This window comes from Capra hircus, chromosome 8 (assembly GCF_001704415.2).
Source record: "Capra hircus breed San Clemente chromosome 8, ASM170441v1, whole genome shotgun sequence".
Lineage (NCBI taxonomy): Eukaryota > Metazoa > Chordata > Mammalia > Artiodactyla > Bovidae > Capra > Capra hircus.
Window position 1 is genome coordinate 34,874,054 of NC_030815.1, and position 20,046 is coordinate 34,894,099.

The following is a 20,046-nucleotide window of genomic DNA, read 5'->3' on the forward strand; positions in this document are numbered from 1 at the left end:
GGCATCCAGACCCATCAATTCATTGCAAATAGAGGGGGAAACAATAGAAACTGTGACAGACTTTATTTTTTTGAGCTCCAAAATCACTGCAGATGATGATTGCAGCCATGAAATTAAAAGACACTTGCTTCTTGGAAGGAAAGTTATGACCAGCTTAGACAGCATATTAGAAAGCAGAGACAGTACTTTGTCAGCAAAGGTCCGTCTAGTCAAGACTATGGTTTTTCTAGTAGTCATGTATGGATGTGAGGATTGGACTATAAAGAAAGCTGAGCACTGAAGAATTGATGCTTTTGAACTGTGGTGTTGGAGAAAACTCTTAAGAGTCACTTGAACTGTGAGGAGATCCAACCAGTCCATCCTAAAGGAGATCAGTCCTGAGTGTTCATCAGAAGGACTGATGTTGAAGCTGAAACTCCAATACTTTGGCCACCTGATGCTAAGAGCTCACTCATTTGCAAAGACCCTGATGCTGGGAAAGATTGAAAGGGGGAGAAGAAGGGACGACAGAGAATGAGATGGTTGGATGGCATAACCAACTCAATGGACATGAGTTTGGGTAAACTCTAGGAGTTGGTGATGGACAGGGAGGCCTGGTGTGCTGCAGTCCATGGGGTCACAAAGACTCGGACATGACTGAACACTGAAAGGAACCGAATGGTACTCTAATTCTCTTTGTAGACACTTGCAATTTTTGCTCTTCACTTATTATAATATACTTTATAAAGAACAGTAAGATCTTTCTTTGAAATCAGTGTAAAATACTGATGTTTCTAAAATTACATATTTAAGAGGTATATTTAATTTTTGACAACTATTCCTTTATCTGCGTGATTGGACACATACATGTTTATTTATGTGTGTTTTGGAAATATGTTAGGTGAAATTGGAAACAGATACTCATGGCTTTTTTTCTTTGCTCAAATAGGAATTCTAAACTTAATTTAAAAAAAATTTTTGTCATCTCATTTTATAGTTAAAATCTGAAACCCAGAGATGACTGTCTCTAGTTTTCTTCCTGTAAGTTCCAGTATTCTTAACATACATAATACAGGTTAGACATGATATCCTATCTCTTTTAAGATGTGAATTTATATATGACAAGGTACACATTTATAAAACTACTTTTCAGTGGTATCCAGAATATCCTCACATGGATGCTTAAATTAAAAAGTATTTTTATAGGATGACTAGGCAATTGGTTCTCTGAATTTATGCCTTTCAACCAAGAAGATGTGAGGAAGTATATGCTGACTATTTGGAAAATGTGTGTGTAAAATTAGCTGGCTATTATCTAGTTAACGGCTAACGTCTGCTGTCTGATGTGCTATGAAGTGGAAGTGAACAGCTGTTGGAAAGAGGATAATGGTGCTTAACCAAACTACATCGATCTTTCTTTTTTGTTTTCAACTTAATTTTTTGAAAAAAAAATTTTAAATATAAGGGAAAGTCCAGTGAAAGTCACCATCTCTATTCTAACATGTAATGGCTGATTAGTTACTAAACTAGCATATTCGTTATTATAAAATAAAAGGATTAGACTGTTTGGGGTACTTTTTATATATAAAAAAGAGCAAGTAATAATAAATTATTATATGAAACATGGTTAATTTTTAATCCATTTATTCAGTAAATGTGTTCTTAGTGTCTATTATGTGCCAAACATTGTGCTAGGTGCTAAATAAGAGAATTCGAACAGCAAAGTCCCTCCTGTTTAGAAACTGAGACGTATTTGGAAGAGACTCACCTTTAAAGCAAAAATTGGGAGTTCAGGGTTATGATACAGAAATGCAAGGCATATAAGATATACACATTTTAGGGTCATGTAAATAAATTCAAGGAAAGGATGGAAGGGCCATGGTATGAGATGAGCTATGAAGGGGTCAGCCTGAGTAGGAACTTAGCCAGAAGAGAAAATGGGAAAATATTATTCAGAAAACAAGAAACAAATATGAAAGACACAGAAGTGAAAGAAAATAGCATATTCAGGGAACAGCAAGTGTTTTTATTTTTATTTTTTCAGGAGCAGAAGGGTGACATAAGTGAATTGTGGGAGATAAGCAAGAAAGCAACTATTTTTTCATAAAGTGCCAAAACTGAGTTTATATATTGTCTTAGGTGGTGAAAAGCTCTTTTAGGACATTAGTGGAAGAAGGACACAAATAGAATTCATTCTTGGGATAATATGCCTATTACAAAACAAAAGGCTGTGTAAGTAAAGAAGTAAAGACAGGTTAATTAGAAGATTCTGGCTTCTGGGTGTTGTATGAAACTCCACTCTTCTTCCCCAAAGAAAGTTTAGGGGTAGAACAACTACTCAAGACTAAGTGAATCTTAAGATTTGAAATTCTAATTATTTCATTCTACAATTCAGAAAATGAGGTCAGACAGTTTAAATGACTTGCCCAAAGACACAGAATTTCTGACAAAGCTGTAACTTAGGAACTTGATTTCTACTTTCTCAAAAAGCACAGATTAAAATTCACAAGGAGCTAGCCTTTCAGCTTCATAGAAATATTTTAACTGAAGTATTAATGATGATATGTCTGTGCAGTACCATAAAACAAGTGACCTTCATGGACAAAACTCTCTGTGGTTATAATTAAGAAGACAAGGGACAATGAGATCTGATTATTAATGTAATTAGTTGATGATCCAGTGGGGTGTCAGATCTATAAATGCTAGTTATTGACTGATGGTAATGGAACATTGAAATCTTCAAACTAACTGGTGCTCAAGTCCTGCTCTCGGAAATAATGAGGGACCTGATCCCTCTATCCTGCCTCCTTGCAAGGTGCTAATACTACATTCTGAATAATGATGGGAAACCCAGCATAAGGGCAGTGCTGCTGTTGCTCCACATTAAATCCATTGCTTTGTTTTCTGTTGTAGGTTCTGATTTTTTTGAAATTTGAACATTTATGAAGTGCAATCATGAACATGATGGGGAGAGAATATTATAAGCAACCCTTAAGAATTATCAGGCTTGCAGTATGTTCACAAAATTCAAACAAAAAAAAATATATATGGAGTGTAGCCTACTATAGTGCTTAGCATTTACATAGAATCTTTTTTTTTTTTTTAATAACCAGCTTGAGACTTCTGTTGGCGCCTAAATCACGTTGATACGTATAATTTGGTAACCACATTGCTACTAGCTCTCTCAGACTGAAAATTTCAGTGTCTGATAAATAGAATTAGTTGTTCATATAGAGAAGATCACTTTACAGGTACATATATTTATTCAGGTGGATGATTTTAGTGGGCTGTTATACTTGATAATGTTCACTATGAGACTGATTATTCAGACAATCATCATCCCTAGTGAGGATCAATGATTTGCCCAAGAGCATAGGTTACAAAATAATAAAACAATGTTTTATTTCTGAAAATATAGATTTGCTAAACTTTCATTTGATGATCATGGTACAGCAAGGTTTAGCCTGTTGCATTCCAATAAAATAATGCATGTACCTCATGACAAAGAGGATAGGTCAAAGTATGGAACATTATTTAGTCTTCGTGGCTTCTGCCATGGGATGCTTTGTGATACCTCTGTTAGGGAAGAAAAAAATACTTCATCTTGATCCTCCAAATGAGAAAGGAAAGTTGCAATTGGATGTCATCTTTGCCGATTATTTTGGGTGTAATGAGGGAGAGACAGGTCATTTCAAGAGTGAAGCAGTTGCCAGTTTGTAGTCACAGATTGTAACTGTGCAAAATCTCTTTCTCCCTATTCCTTCCAAGATAGTGAAGGATTCTGTTGAAAAACTTACGTCTACTGGTTGGAACTGAGTGTTTCATTGGCTCTCTGTTTTAAGGGGAGGAAGACTAAAGCGAATTCCTGAAACTGTGGATTTAGTTTTCTATAACTGAACCCTATTGTATTGTGATGTTCACCTAAAATTCTGAAGCTCACTTTATATTCCCATGCTGTTAAAATTTTTTGAGAGTATGGTTGCAAATTAAAATACAATATTTCTTCACCCATGAGAGTAATTCAGTTTCTCTCTTAGGAGATATTTAAACTATTGCCATTTTGCAGGGAGAGGAGCTAGTATAAAGAGTAGTGAAGTGGATTATCAGAACACATAAATGCTTGTCAACTTCTGTTGATATGTCCTTCTGAGAGAGTCCCAGAAGTGAAATAACTGGAGGAAAGGGGGCACATATTTTTTAGTCCTTGATGCAGGCTGGAAAATTGCTTTCCGGTTTATACTACTGCTGTCAATGAGAGAAGACGGCAATTGTCCCACACTTGTCCATTACTATCAAAACAAAAGGAAATACCACACAAAGCTGCTCTATAAAAACAGTATTATTTACTTTTTGCAAACAAATGCCCTGGAAGATAGATATAGGCCAACCTATTTTCAGTAATTAGAATCTTTGTGTTAGATTCTTTAAGTCAAGAGAGAATCACTTTAAGAGTACATTTGGGGAGGCAAGAAAGAGAAGCTGTGTCCACTGATAGACAAGCCCTTGAAACCTGGGAACATTAGGAGAACATTGATTATGCAATAAGCCCATTATAGAGAAAGATAAGTATTAATAGGAAAAACAGAAGACTGTCTAAGATTTACCTCTGTTACACGTTTGTGTAAAGCTGCAATATACTTTAGAAATTACAAACTGTGTTAGCTTTCTAAGTCTGGCATAAAAGAGTGTATCTATTGAACTTGCTCCTGAAATTCATCAGTAGGGAAATGGTCATTCATCAGTAGGGAAATGAAAATGGAGTGAAAATTTTCTCTGAGATAGGTTGAAACATTGCCGTTTTTAGGGACCTAACATTTAAATATGGTAGTGTGGAATAACTCTGCCCCTATCCTTATGATATTCTGACAGATTTGACAGGAAAAAATGATATAGTCTGGAGAAAGCCTTCCATGATAAGTTCTATGGCTTATGCTTACAAACCCATTGTATGTAACATGGAAATGAATACATCCAGTTGTAACCATAAATGACATAAAGTTATCCCATACGTCACTGTATGAATAAGGCATGGAAAAATTAAATGTAGCTTTTAAATACACGCACTGACTCATGTGTACATTAACAACTATTTACTTGATATGACTAAAGAAAAAGACAGGAATAAGAAACAGTTTAAAATACTTTGTATCTGAAAATTACTGAAATATAATTGTATAGTTAAATTTATTGGATACTAATCATTAGTAAAGGTGAGAGTAATAACAAAGTCTCTAAAGCACTCATATTTAATAAAAGGGCATAAATCCCAGTGTTGTTTGTTTATTTTGGAGTAAAACAGTGTTTCTGCTCTGGTGAAGTAACTGTTGGCTTAGATACACTTTGGTAAGAACACTTCTTGTGCTCCAAACATAGTAAGGACCTGTGGGTCCTGTGGCATTGCACTGCTGTGCATATTTGACCATTTCCCGATGGCGCTGCACGCCAGTACTCTTGCCTGGAAAATCCCATGGGCGGAGGAGCCTGGTGGGCTGCAGTCCTTGGGGTCGCTAGGAGTCGGACACGACTGAGCGACTTCACTTTCACTTTTCACTTTCATGCATTGGAGAAGGAAATGGCAACCCACTCCCGTGTTCTTGCCTGGAGAATCCCATGGATGGGGGAGCCTGGTGGGCTGCCGTCTATGGGGTCGCACAGAGTCGGACACGACTGAAGCAACTTAGCAGCAAGCTTTCTCTAAATTAAGGCTTCTCTTCTGAATTACAAAAATAAAAACATTCCTCTTTCTTTCCCTAGTGCATCACTTTTAGCTGTACAAATTCATCTGTAATTAATGATTGGTTTTAGGGAATTTCCTCCTGAGATTTTTGGCTTTTGCAGAGAAGTTCCTTGAAGGCAGCCAACAAATTAAAACATGGTATGTTTTATAGTTTGTAAATATCAATAAATCAATATCAAGGAAACATTGTAGTTTACAGGTTAAATACCCTTAGCAATGGGATAAAGAAACTCTCAAATGAACAAAATGAGAATGGTGCAGAATTATACTTTAGTTTATCTTAAATAGTAACAACTGTTCTCAAAGTTTAGTTTTAGTCAAAGTCACTACATACACATATTTTTTTTATGAAAGTATTCAATAGCCATATATCTTAGATTTCCTTAACGAAATTTAGTTGTTATTTTCTGTACATTAAAAAGTAGAACAGTAATATTCAAAAACCTTTTATTTTGATTGTTAACTATTGAATTAATATTTGATGTATTAGGATATTTGTATAATTTTACAAATCTAATATCTCTTAAACTGAATTATTTCAAGCATCGTGATATATGACCTTGAATTTAGTGTTCTTTGAGAGCAAGACTAACAAAAATGATAATCCACTAAAATATTTTCTGACCTTAAATAACATTTGAGAAAAGGAATGAGGATGTAGTTCCCTATAGGGTTCAGATTGACACAAAACTTTGTGGCTATTATCTGATCAACCTGAATTCAATGCATGGCTTCATTAAGTACTAGGTGTGCAGTATTTAAGTAGGACTGTTGACTAGCGTTAGAACTCTTTTGCTGAAGACTCACTTTACATAAATGATATAATCTCATCATTTGGAAGGGTTTTTGAAGAGCTTATGTAGCAGGAGGCTCCCATATCCCCTGCTAATTCAAACAGGGTTTCTCAACCTAAGAACATGATTGATATTTTAAGCTGAAAAATCTTTTTATTGCGGAAGCTTGTCATGTGAATTGTAGGATGTTTTGCAGCATCCCTGGCCTCTACCCACTAGTTATGCCTGTAGCCCCCCACCCCCAGTTAGGACACCAAAAACGTCTCCAGGGTTTGGTGAATGTCTCTGGCCATGAGAGTGGAAGGACATTACACCTGGTAGAAAATGCCTGTGTTAAAACAATTAGATGTACACGTGTCCCCTTCCTCTTGAGCCTTCCCACCCCCACTTCCCATCTCACCCCTCTAGGCCATCACAGAACACCAGACTGAGCTCCCTGTGGTACACAGCAACTTCTCACCACTGTCCACTCAAACACCATAGTGTGTATGTTGATGCTACCTTCTCCCTTTGTCCCATTCACTCCCTCCCCCACTGTGTCTACAAGCCTGTTCTCTACATCTGCATCTCAGGAGGGGTAGGATATATGTATAGTTATGACTGATTCATGTTGTTATACCACAGAAACCTATACAGCATTGGAAAAATACAAAAAAAAAAAAAACTTCACACAAAAATACAATTAAACAATGTCAATGAAGTGATGATAGGTCACCACCTCCCCTTCGCTACCATGGTAGTGGTTTAGTTGCTAAGTTGTGTCTGACTCTTGTGACCCCATGGACTATAGCCTGCCAGGTTCCTCTGTCCATGGGATTCTCCAGGCAAGAATACTGGAATGGGTTACCATGCCCTGCTCCAGGGGATCTTCCCGACGCAGGAATCAAACCCAGGTCTCCTGCATTGCAGGTAGATTCTTTATCAACTGAGCTATGAGGGAAAACCCTTTGTTACCATCATGATATATAAAAAATAACAACCAATCAAAACATAGCTTTCCAAATATACTGTCTATCAGGTTTGATATTTAAATTTTTCCTTACTGAGTCTATAGGTGTTTTATTCTTGTCATTTTATTCTTCCCTTTTCCCCCATTTTCTCATCTGAAGTCTTTTTTCCCCTTTTAATTCTAACCTATGCTAAGTTCAATTAAAACACTATTTTGAAATATGTCTCCTTCCTTTCCTCTTGCAACTTATTTCCACTTAAAGGAGTATATGTTCCTTTCAGAAAAATCAAAGCAAGTACCCTTAATCCTATGTTTAAAACCCTAATTATTCCTATCTGGCCAGAGAAGTGGATATTTTAGGATATGGAGATAGTGTTTTTTGTGAATTCAGCCCTGACTTTGTTGACACTATGCTTTTCTGTGATAAATTCATTACCCTGGCTGTAATGCTGACTATCTAGAGTTTTGTACTTTCTCTTCACCCTATAATTCTACTCCCATGAATGTTAGGCAGTTGGATTCTTGCTTGACTGGTGGAAAACTTTAAGTGCCTCCCTGTCATTTACTGAGATTTTCTGTTCCTCTAGTCATGCCGGAGCATAAGCAAAACACAGAACCTAGAATTATAGCTGTTAGATACCACTTAAAACGCCTCATTCCCTGCAAAAAAATAGAGTTCTTGCACTTACATTTGTACATTTATGTGAGTGGATGGGTCTTTGAACACATTTGGAAGTGTGTCACTGCATCTAATTGAAAAATGAAATAGAAGTGATGAAAATATTGGGCTCTAGTGTATCAAAATGTGATTCTGTTTCCTCTTTTGGTTTCTAAAGTACTCAAATTGATTTGAATGTATTTAAATCTATTATCTGCACATATTTTAGTTTCAGTGAATGAAAGTTTGAAACATTACTGATGTGAAAATGATTCTCTATTAATTCTAATTGATGCTCTGATGCCATTTTTGATCAACAAATATTCTAAGGCTTTTGTTATTATAAAATATGTGAAACTTGTCTCATAATTTTCCTGTTTTGAATATAATAATTCATTTAGCATTTTTGAAAAGTAATGTCTCAATTTTTGCCTGAAATTTATGTATCAGGGTTTACCTCTTTCTGGGAAAAACATTTATTTTAAGATATAAAGGAATAGAGTTCATTTGGAGATTCAAATTGAGTGTTATATCAGAGTATTTATCTCCACTTTTTCTTAATGAACTTCATCTATAAAAGACAAAAAGACCATCTTTTAGAAGTTAATGGGTAGATTCCTATTTTGAGCAATGTTTGAGTTTAAAGCATGTTCCTGTTTTATGTATTGGTATTTCTCAATCTGTTTTTAATACTAAGTGTATTAATAAGTATGCATATGTATTTTTCACAATAGGTTCCTGTCCTGAGACCACAGCAGGATGTGCCTTGGTCAAAGGTATGCCTATTTAAAATATATTTCAAACTTTCTTCATGAGTAATATATACAAATGTTATAATAATTGCATTATTGTCTCAGGCTTAGCTGTATGGAATTGTAATACATGTTTATGTATATGATATATACTCTTTGATCTGGCAAAATATGACTCTAGTGATAAAGTAACAGAATTAAAAAGTCTAATTGTTAAATGCATAGTATTGTCTTGCCACAGGATGCCTTAATCCACACAACCTATATTCAAAGAACTATTGTTGCTACTGTGCCTGTTAACAAAGCAGTGAAGCTATTCTAAGGCTGATGGAAGGTATTTAACATAGTCATTAATGATGCTGATGAGTAAATTATTGAAATAGGATATAGGTTAGTTAAATTGCCTGTCAAAAACTACCCATGTGTCTAGTTTTGGCAAATCAAATGTTGAAATTAGTTAAAAATTACAAATCAGCATGAAAATAGGAAGCAAGCAGGAAAATAAGTACACATATAGCTAAATAAGATGTTAATATGGTACCCGAAAGATAAGGGGGTCAGTTACAAGGCTGATAAAGGATGCCTATGATTTCAAAATTGAATTCTGTTATTAAAAAAAAAAATGGAACATAGAACATTGCAAAGATCAAGAATTGTAGTAACCTTGAATCCTAAGAGAGAGCTGAAAAGAAAATGTGTACTGTAAATAAAAAGTACTTGGTGGGAAATTTGAGTTAGACCGTAGAGACTGAGATCCTCAAGGACTGTAGTGGACAGGATGAAGATTATTTAAAGTAAAACTGAAACTCACAGATAGGAGCAATTAAACCCAGTTCTTTGCTATGGAGAAAGTAGGATGAAAAGATGAACTAACACATGAGGAACTCAAGTGATAAAGTATTGATACAAGCTTTGATGTTGTTCATTTAGAGATATTTAAATATCAAATGGATTCACAAATGTCTGTTATAATTTCTCTAAATCTTCTCTAGATCATTTATTCTATTTGGGGTCCTTCCAACCCCACACAGAATTTGGCAAGGCAGTTCTTTTTATTTTTCTGCATGATAAAGTAACTTTACATTGAAAGAAAACTTGGAAGTTGTTTCATGGTTAAAAGAAAAATTGTGGCTATATATGCCATCATGAATAATAATTGATGTCTGTTCTATTTTATGCACAGTTATTTTTTGAAAATAGGCTTATATACACATTTATATTTTAAATATGGCTCTAAATTATGTGTTCCACATGTTACCCTTCCAGGAAAGAATAAACTACTCATCTGCATATCTGGATAATTTTCTGAGATTTTAAAATTGAAATACACTTAGTTTTTTTTTTTTTCCCCTCTTTTCATAAGCTTTTCCTCTTAGTCATTTTTCAGCCTCTATTCAGAGACTAGTGTGACGTTAGAATATCCGAGGAAAGTATGCCAGCCAATGTGTTCTGCCAGACAGGGAATGAATGGCTCCAGGCACAAACCTCTGTTGTGTCAGGGCTCTGGCATGACACTTGGCAGGGAACTAAATCAAATAGCACAATGCAAATAATCTTGGTTTCCAATAGATGTGCAGCCTCAACCTCAAGCCTGCTGTTAGTCAGTACTACTTTTTCCCCTGATAATCCACGGAGCAGTATTTCTGATAATGAACTGAAAACTAGGGCATTTCCTAGGTGTCCTCACAGTGTGAGGAAGTAGGTGGATTGTAGCTTTGAAACTGGACCTTCCAGAGTTTTAAGAGCCACTCTGTCACTCACTAGCTGTCCTGGCCAGGTTATTTCAGATATAAAATGGATTTAGCAATAATTTTCACAGAGGTTTTGTGACTATTAAAATGATAAATTTGTCATAAAGCACATCTTTATACATGTTACATAATAGACATTTAATAAATGTTCTTTTACCACTTCCCATTTCTATAATGAGTTCAGTTTTGTGTTAAACTTGTAAATAATTATCTCTATCATTCTGTGAATAGAAGAGAAATGACTCTTCATTTGTAAATTTGAGGTTATATAAGCCTGTATAATATGTCTTTATCCTTGCACAATCTTTTTGATAAGGAAGTGTTGTGAACTTCTTAACCATTTTTATATTGGTTCCTTTTTAAAAATATTACATTTGAGGGAGTTCCCTGGCAGTCTAGTAATTAGGACCATCTTTCATTGCCAGGGCCTGGGTGAAATTGCTGGTCAGGGAACTAAGATCCCACAAGTTGTGTGGAATAGCCAAAAAATTTGCCCTTGATAAAAAGGGTCTTTATGTTGTACAAGAGTGTATTGCATGTCTTTGATTTAATTTTAGCCCTTGTTAGTGTGCTCAGGGATGAAAAACCATATTGTAGAATGTAGATGGCTTAGAAAAATTATACATCTTTCCTACACACCCAAATTATCTTAGTTTTCATAGTTTACTTCAGCTCACTTATTGAGAAAATACTGTATCTCATATACAGTGTTAGGTGCTAAGAGTGCAGAGAAGAAACTAAATAGAGGTTCTCTGCCTTCAGGGAAATGAAAAGCAGAAGACTGGGAAACATGGCATTTTAAAATGATGTGGTAACATAATACAAGGGTGAGGTGCCAATGAGAGGGCCTTATGAAAGGGTCATTCTAATCAGTCTGGCTCTCTGGAGGGCTTGATACTCAGGTGTCTTAAAAGGTGATGATCAATTGGTTGGATATCAGTCAAATGTGGAAGCACAATGGTGGGAAGGTGTCAAAAAAAGGCAGGAAAATCAGTTAGGAATCTGTTGTCTGAACTAAGAGAGACGATAGTATGGATTTGGAATTGGAAAGTGAAATCCTCCCACCTGTTCTTGAAGGTAAAATTTAAGTTATATTTGAAGGTTGTTTTTGTAGGAGTAAGATGTTTATCATAGTGTTACTTATAACATGATAATAGGAACAAAATTAGCTGTCAAATTATAAGGAAACTGCCAAATAAATTATATTTAAGACATTTAATAAATGTGTTATAAATAAACAACTACATAATTGTAAAAATTCTACTACTACATAATAGTAAAATTCATTATTTTGAAGATCATTTAAGGAGGCTGTGTTCTTAAAAATCGGGTCAAACTCTGAAATAGTATTATAATACCATGTCTCTTTTATGCATATGCTTTTATACACGTATTTATATAAAACATGAAAACACAGAAATACTCAACACATGATGTGCTTTTGTTAGGGGACAGGGATCAAGGAGAGCACACAGAAAAAGACTAGAAAGAAATGCATTCGACGTCATTAACAGTGATTATGTTTATGTGGTAGATATATGTGTGACTTTTTTTTATACTTTGATGTCTTTTATATTTTATATAATTGCATTGAACACATCCTGTGTGATACTCCTGAGTCCTAACTGCTGATGTTCATACCTTTTTGTAATCCCTTCCCATAGATGTGGGCAGAACCTCTGACTTTCTTCTAGCCTATGGAGTATGGAGAAGGTGACAGGGTACCACTCCTGTGATTGTTCTGTGACAGCACTGATGAGTTTACACTCCCACATGTACCTTGCATTATATAAGACTGTATATTTTTTAGAAGATTGGCTCCTGCTCTCCTGCTGGCCTTTAAGTAAGCTGCCATGGTGGGCAAGGGTCTATAGAGAGGGCAACATGGCAAGAAACTGAAAACCTCTATAGCTGACAGTGGCTTCTGGATGACAGCCAGCAAGAAGTCAAGGATGTAATTCCTATAGTCATAAAGTATAATGTGTGTGCACCCTGAGTAAACTTGTGTGAAATAACAAATATAAATATATGTACATATATGTATGTGTATATGTATGTACACACACACACACACACACACACATATATCTGCCCCCAATTCCTGGCACAGAACCTTAAAACCACTGAAATTTCCTAGGAGTACTAGGAGTATCTTTTGTTGTAATATTTGTTCTTTGACCCTTGTTCCTGATGCAGAATTCTTAAAACCTTTAGGAATTTTCTGGGAGACAGGAGTCTTTTTTCACTCTAGTGATGTGACTTCTAGATAGCTCCATGATAGGGGTAGTCACTAAAAAAATAAATAAAACCAACGCATGATTAGAAGATTAGAACTTTCAGTTTCCCCTCCTGTTTTTTCAAGAAAGGGGAGAAAGGCTAGAGATTGAGATATGATTGATCATATCTCCATGATGAAAACTTAAAAAAAAAATCACTCAAATAAATGGCTTGGAGGGCTTATGGTGAATAAATCCACATGCTGGGATGGTGACACACCCAAATTCCATTGGACAGAAGCTCCTGCCCTCAGGGCTCGTCTAGATCTCATTCTATGTCTCTTCATCTAGTTGTTCATTCATACACTTTAATAGATCAATATTTGTAATAAGGGCTCAAATTATGGCTCAACTGGTAAAGAATCTGCCTGCAATGTGGGAGACCTGGGTTCAGTCCCTGGGTTGGGGAGATCTCCTGGAATCTAGTGAGTAAACGGCTTTCCTGAGTTCTGTGAGTCACTCTAGCAAATTAATCAAATCCAAGGACAAGAGTCATGGGAACTTCTGGTTTATAGCTAGTTGGTTAAAAGCACAGGTAACAATCTGGATTTGAGACTGGCATCTCAGTGTTTTTGGGGAAGTGGGGAAAGTCTTATGAAATTGAGCCCTTAACCTATAAGATCTTTGCTACGGTGACTCTGGCTGGTGTCAGAAGTGGATTTTATTCCAGGATCCTGACTTGGTATCTGAGAAATGCATGATGTAAAATTCCACACATCTGGTGTCAGAAGCATTGTGAGTGAGAGTAAAGGAGAACACTTTGCTTTTCCCATACAAGTTGAAAGTGGATATATTGATGGTGGATTTTTCAGATAAGAACCTGATACTTTAGCTGCAGCCATGCAAAGGACTAACCCAAGTCATGCTTGGGCCTATGCCCATAAACTTCAAGCTAATAAATGTTTGTTTTGAGTTGCTAAATTTGTGGTAATTTGTTATACAGCAGAGGAAAGTAGTTGCTGCAGACTTAATTGTGTCCTCCTCAAATTCATATGTTGAAGATCTCACCCCAATATGACTGTATTTAGAGGCTGGGCTTTTAGGAGGTAATTAAAGTACATGACCTACAGGTAGGTTCATGACCTGATAGTATTCACGGTTTTAGAAGAATCTACCCCCACTACTCCACCATCCTTTGTATGCACAAAAAGGAGTCATGTGAGCACAGAGGAAGACGGTAGCTGCCTGCAAGCCAACAGAAGAAAACTCAGAGTGACACCTACCTTTTCTCTTTGCGTCCCTGGCAACATATGGTGTCATCAGTCTTTGTATTGTAGCCATTCTGATAGATGCACAGTGATATCTCACTGTAGTATTAATTTTCATTTATCTAATGGCTAGTGAGTTTGAACATTTTTTTATGTGCTTACATGGCATCTTTGTATACTTTCAGTGAAATACCTCTTCATGTATTTTTTCATGGAAGGAGTTCTACTGTTTAACTGCTAAGATTTAAGAGTTCTTATGGTTAGTATGTTGAGTAATATATATATGATGGCTGATTGGAGATGGTGGAGAAAATGAAAATATATTATCTAGAAGTCCAGATAAGGAAACAGTAAGAAGGTAGTTTCACATGTAAGTTGGAAGCCTTGGGGAAATATCAAGAATATAAGTCTATTATAAGGATGAGATACCTTCCTTATACCAGAGATACCGGGGCTTCCCTGATAGCTCAGCTGGTAAAGAATCCTCCTACCGTGCAGGTGACCTTGGTTTGATTCCTGGGTTGGGAAGATCCTTTGGAGAAGGCATAGGTTACCCACTCCAGTATTCTTGGGTTTCCCTGGTGGCTCAGCTGGTGAAGAGTTCACCTGCAATGCAGGAAACCTGGGTTTGATCCCTGGGTTGCGAAGATCCCCTGGAGAAGGGAACCACTGCCTACTCCAGTATTCTGGCTTGGAGAATTTAATGGACTGTATGGTCCATGGGGTCGCAAAGAGTTGGACACAACTGAGTGACTTTCTCTTTCACTTTCATAAGGATGAGATAGTCAAAGCTATTGGAGCAAATCTTGCAGGATGACCCCTTCAAACTCTTGGGTTTCCCAAACATATGACACTCTCCCATACCAGACTTAATTTTTCCTATTAAAAGAAAATAGCACTATTTATTTTATTATAAGAAATCAGACATTATTTAATTTAAGGCCTTTAACTCCCACAGAATTAGCTTCTGTGTGTTTTTATTTATGGTTAAGGCAGTTCCTGTCTTATTAAGAGAAACAGGGAAATATATATATATATATATCTTCATAGTTATTTGCCCACACAATCAAGACTTCACATTGCTATGCTTTTAAATTGTTGTTGTTTAGTTGTTAAACACTATGTCTGACTCTTTTGTGAACCTGTGGACTGTGGCCCACCAGATGCCTCTGTCCATGGAATTTCCCAAGCAAGAATACTGGAGTGGGTTGCCATTTCCTTCTCCAGGGGATCTTCCCAACTGAGGAACTGAACTCATGTTTCCTGCATTGGCAGGCAGATTCTTTACTGCTAAGCTACCAGGGAAAACTAATATAGCCATGTAAGAGGCAGTGTTATAGAATGCTAAAGAATGTGGTTTCTGGAATCAGACTGGATTTGATCTCTGCTATATTATCTTTAATTGAGTGAAAATTCACAAAATATAAATTTTTTGTTGTTGTTCAGTCACTAAGTTGAGTCTGACTCTTTGTGACCCGTGGGCTGCAGCACACCTGGCTTCCCGTCCTTCAGGGAACTCTCCCAGAGTTTGCTCAAATTCATGTCCATTGAGTCAGTGATGCCATCCAACCATCTCATCCTCTGTTGCCCCACTTTCCTCCTGCCCTCAATCTTTCCCAGCATCAAGTTCTTTTCCAATAAGACAGCTCCTTGCATCAGGTGGCCAAAGTATTGGAGCTTGAACCTCAGTCCTTCCAATGAATATTCAGGACTGATTTCCTTTAGCGTTGACTGGTTTGACCTCCTTGCTGTCCAAGGGACTTTCAAGAGTCTTCTTTAGCACCACAGTTCAAAAGCCTCGACTTTGCAATGCTCAGACATTTAGTACATTAGTGATACATTCACAATGTCAGTATAGTTTCAGAATATTCTACCACCTCAAATACAACTCATTACCAATTGAGTAGTTGGTCCCCATTCCTGCTTCACCCACCTGTTCCACAATGACAAATTGTATAGACATTCAACTTACTCTCCTTGAGAATCAGTAATTCTCTATTCGTATAAAGACAGGAATGACTTTTACCTTATATGATGGTTCTAAGAAGTCAGTAAAATAATCCATACAGTCCACTTAGAACATTGTGTGTCTTAAATACCTGTTAAATGAAATGTTAAGCTTATCTGGTCCTATTCAGCATCCAAGGAAAAATGTAGTAAATAACACTAAGAAGTGTTCCTATAAGTCATCAGAACAGGGAAAGACTGAAAGAAGCTGTGCACTTTGATTTACTTAGAGGCTAATGAATCACTGATACCCTCTTGCTCTAGAAATTGATAATTAACACTCATGTTCTCTCTCTTTACATATTATGGTTTAAAGGTAGAATTTAGGGCTGAGAGATATTGAGGGCAAGAGGGAATTTCCCAGGAAATATCAATCTGAAAATAAGAGGACTATAGAGGAATTTTTTAAGAGGGAATCCTTTTCTTAGAAATAAATGAAAGAGATGAAACAGCAAGCAGCAGCTTTAAAGGTCTAATTATTTTCTGGTTAATATTAGTACTCATGATGATGAGATGTTTTTAAAAAGTAAATGGCATGAAAAAGTAACATATAAAAATATAGTATAAAAGTACATATATGCCTATGTTTATCTTTTTATATGTAAATATATGTAAATTCAACTAGTTAAAATTATAATCATATTAACATATAATGTAATCATATTAACAAATGGTGCTGGGAAAACTGGTCAACCACTTGTAAAAGAATGAAACTGGAACACTTTATAACACCATACACAAAAATAAACTCAAAATGGATGAAAGATCTAAATATAAGACCAGAAAGTATAAAACTCCTAGAGGAGAACATAGGCAAAACACTCTTCGACATAAATCACAGCAGGATCCTCTATGACCCACCTCCCAGAATACTGGAAATAAGAGCAAAAATAAACAAATGGGACCTAATTAAAATTAAAAGCTTCTGCACAACAAAGGAAACTATAAGCAAGGTGAAAAGACAGCCTTCAGAATGGGAGAAAATAATAGCAAATGAAGCAACTGACAAACAACTAATCTCAAAAATATAAAAGCAACTCCTGCAGCTCAATTCCAGAAAAATAAACGACCCAATTAAAAAATGGGCCAAAGAACTAAACAGACATTTCTCCAAAGAAGACATACAAATGGCTAACAAACACATGAAAAGATGCTAAACAACACTCATTATCAGAGAAATGCAAATCAAAACCACAATGAGGTACCATTTCACTCCAGTCAGAATGGCTGCTATTCAAAAGTCTGCAAGCAATAAATGCTGGAGAGGGTGTGGAGAAAAGGGAACCCTCTTACACTGTTGGTGGGAATGCAAACTAGTACAGCCACTATGGAGAACAGTGTGGTGATTCCTTAAAAAACTAGGAATAGAACTGCCATATGACCCAGCAATCCCACTGCTGGGCATAACACACTGAGGAAACCAGAATTGAAAGAGACGCATGTACCCCAATGTTCATCACAACACTGTTTATAATAGCCAGGATGTGGAAGCAACCTAGATGTCTTATCAGCAGATGAATGGATAAGAAAGCTGTGGTACATATACAGAATGGAGTATTACTCAGCCATTAAAAAGAATACATTTGGATCCCTTCTAATAAGGTGGATGAAACTGGAGCCTATTATACAGAATGAAGTAAGCCAGAAAGAAAAACACCAATACAGTATACTAATGCATATATATGGAATTTAGAAAGATGGTAATGATAACCCTGTATGCGAGACAGTAAAAGAGACACAGATGTATAGAATAGTCAGTCTTTAGGACTCTGGGAGAGGGCGAGAGTGGGATGATTTGAGAGAATGGCATTGAAACATGTATAATATCATATGTGAAATGAATCTCCAGTCCAGGTTTGATGCATGATGCAGGATGCTTGGGGCTGGTGCACTGGGATGACCCAGAGGGATGGGATGGGGAGGGAGGTGGGAGGGGGGTTCAGGATGGGGAACACGTGTACACCCATGGTGAATTTATGTTGATGTATGGCAAAACCAATACAATATTGCAAAGTAATTAGCCTCCAATTAAAATAAATTCATATTAAAATATAAAAATATGTATTATCTATGTTTATCTTTATATATGTAAATATATGTAAATTTGTAGTTAAAATTATATTGTAATGTAATCATATTCTACAGTTGGTAGTGGTTTTTTGGCATGATCAAACTTATTTTTTAATTTAAATTTCATTTGCTTATTTTGCTGTATTTTACACGAGAGACTGCCAAGTAAACTAGATACTTTACATTTAGCACACATGCCCTGAAATCTCCACAGTTGTTAGAAAAACTTTAAAATCCATGCACCAGGCCTGGATTTGTTGTATAGTTGGTGTAGCAAAGGCAGAGGAACCAGAGATCAAATTGCTAACATCTGCTGGATCATCAAAAAAGCAAGACAGTTGCAGAAAAACATCTATTTCTGCTTTATTGACTATGCCAAAGCCTTTGACTGTGTGAATCATGATAAACTGTGGAAAATTCTTCAAGAGATGGGATTATCATACCACCTGACCTGCCTCTTGAGAAACCTGTATGCAGGTCAGGAAGCAACAGTTAGACATGCAACATGTCCAACAGTTGGACATGGAACAACAGACTGGTTCCAAATAGGAAAAGGGGTAAGTCAAGGGTGTATATTGTCACCCTGCTTATGTAACTTATATGCAGAGTACATCATGAGAAATGCTGGGCTGGAGGAAGCACACGCTGGAATCAAGATTGCCGGGAGAATTATCAATAACCTCAGAAATGCAGATGACACCACCCTTATGGGCAGAAAGTGAAGAGGAACTAAAAAGCCTCTTGATGAAAATGAAAGAGGAGAGTGAAAAGGTTGGCTTAAAGCTCAACATTCAGAAAACGAAGATAATGGCATCTGGTCCCATCGCTTCATGGGAAATAGATGGGGAAACAGTGGAAACAGTGTCAGACTTTGTTTTTTGGGGCTCCAAAATCATTGCAGATGGTGATTGCAGCCATGAAATTAAAAGATGCTTACTCCTTGGAAGAAAAGTTATGACCAACCTAGATAGCATATTCAAAAGCAGAGACATTACTTTGCCAACAAAGGTCCGTCTAGTCAAGGCTATGGTTTTTCCTGTGGTCATGTATGGATGTGAGAGTTCGACTATGAACTGTAGTGTTGGGGAAGACTCTACAGAGTCCCTTGGACTGCAAGGAGATCAATCAGTCCATCCTAAAGGAGATCAGTCCTGGGTGTTCACTGGAAGGACTGATGTTGAAGCTGAAACTAATAATTTGTCCACCTGATGCAAAGAGCTGACTCATTTGAAAAGACACTGATGCTGGGAAAGATTGAGGGCAGGATGAGAAGGGGATGACAGAGGATGAGATGGTTGGATGGCATCACTGATTCAATGGACATGGGTTTGGGCGAACTCTGGGAGTTGGTGATGGACAGGGAGACCTGGTGTGCTGTGGTTGATGGGGTCGCAGAGTCACACATGACCTAAGTGACTGAACTGAACTGAACTGATGTAGAGCCGTAGAAGAATTTTCACCAAAGTGAGAGCAGTAGTTGCCACTGGGTATCACATCTTCATGTTTTTTTCATTTGCCTCTATATTCTTTTCTCTAATTATTGAAATTTTCCACATGGCACGACCTTATAAATGGAAGCAAAATATTAAAGCTATATCCACTTAATAATAATCACATTACAACCATACTTTGTTTTGATATTTTTACCCAGTTTGTCTTGATAGTTGCTAGAAGAACAAACCCTTAATAAATGTATCAAAATGTTTGAGAACTTAAAGCAATTTGGCTTGCTTTCAGGACCTTAAAGAAGAAAGAGAATGAAAAAAATTTTGAGCCCTACTTTTCTCCATAAATCAAATACCTGTGGATTCTCATAAAATACAGCACACTGGAGTTTCAATTCTTTCTTTCCTTTTTTTTAGTTC

General features: G+C 36.5%; 1 long non-coding RNA gene across 1 annotated transcript in view; it reads left to right on the forward strand.

The window, feature by feature from the left end:
* The window catches only part of LOC108636636, a 202,690-nt gene continuing 191,504 nt past the window's right edge, over window positions 8,861-20,046 (forward strand). The window contains exon 1 of the long non-coding RNA XR_001918499.1: window positions 8,861-8,893. This is a non-coding gene — a long non-coding RNA (uncharacterized LOC108636636). The remainder of the gene's footprint in view (window positions 8,894-20,046) is intronic.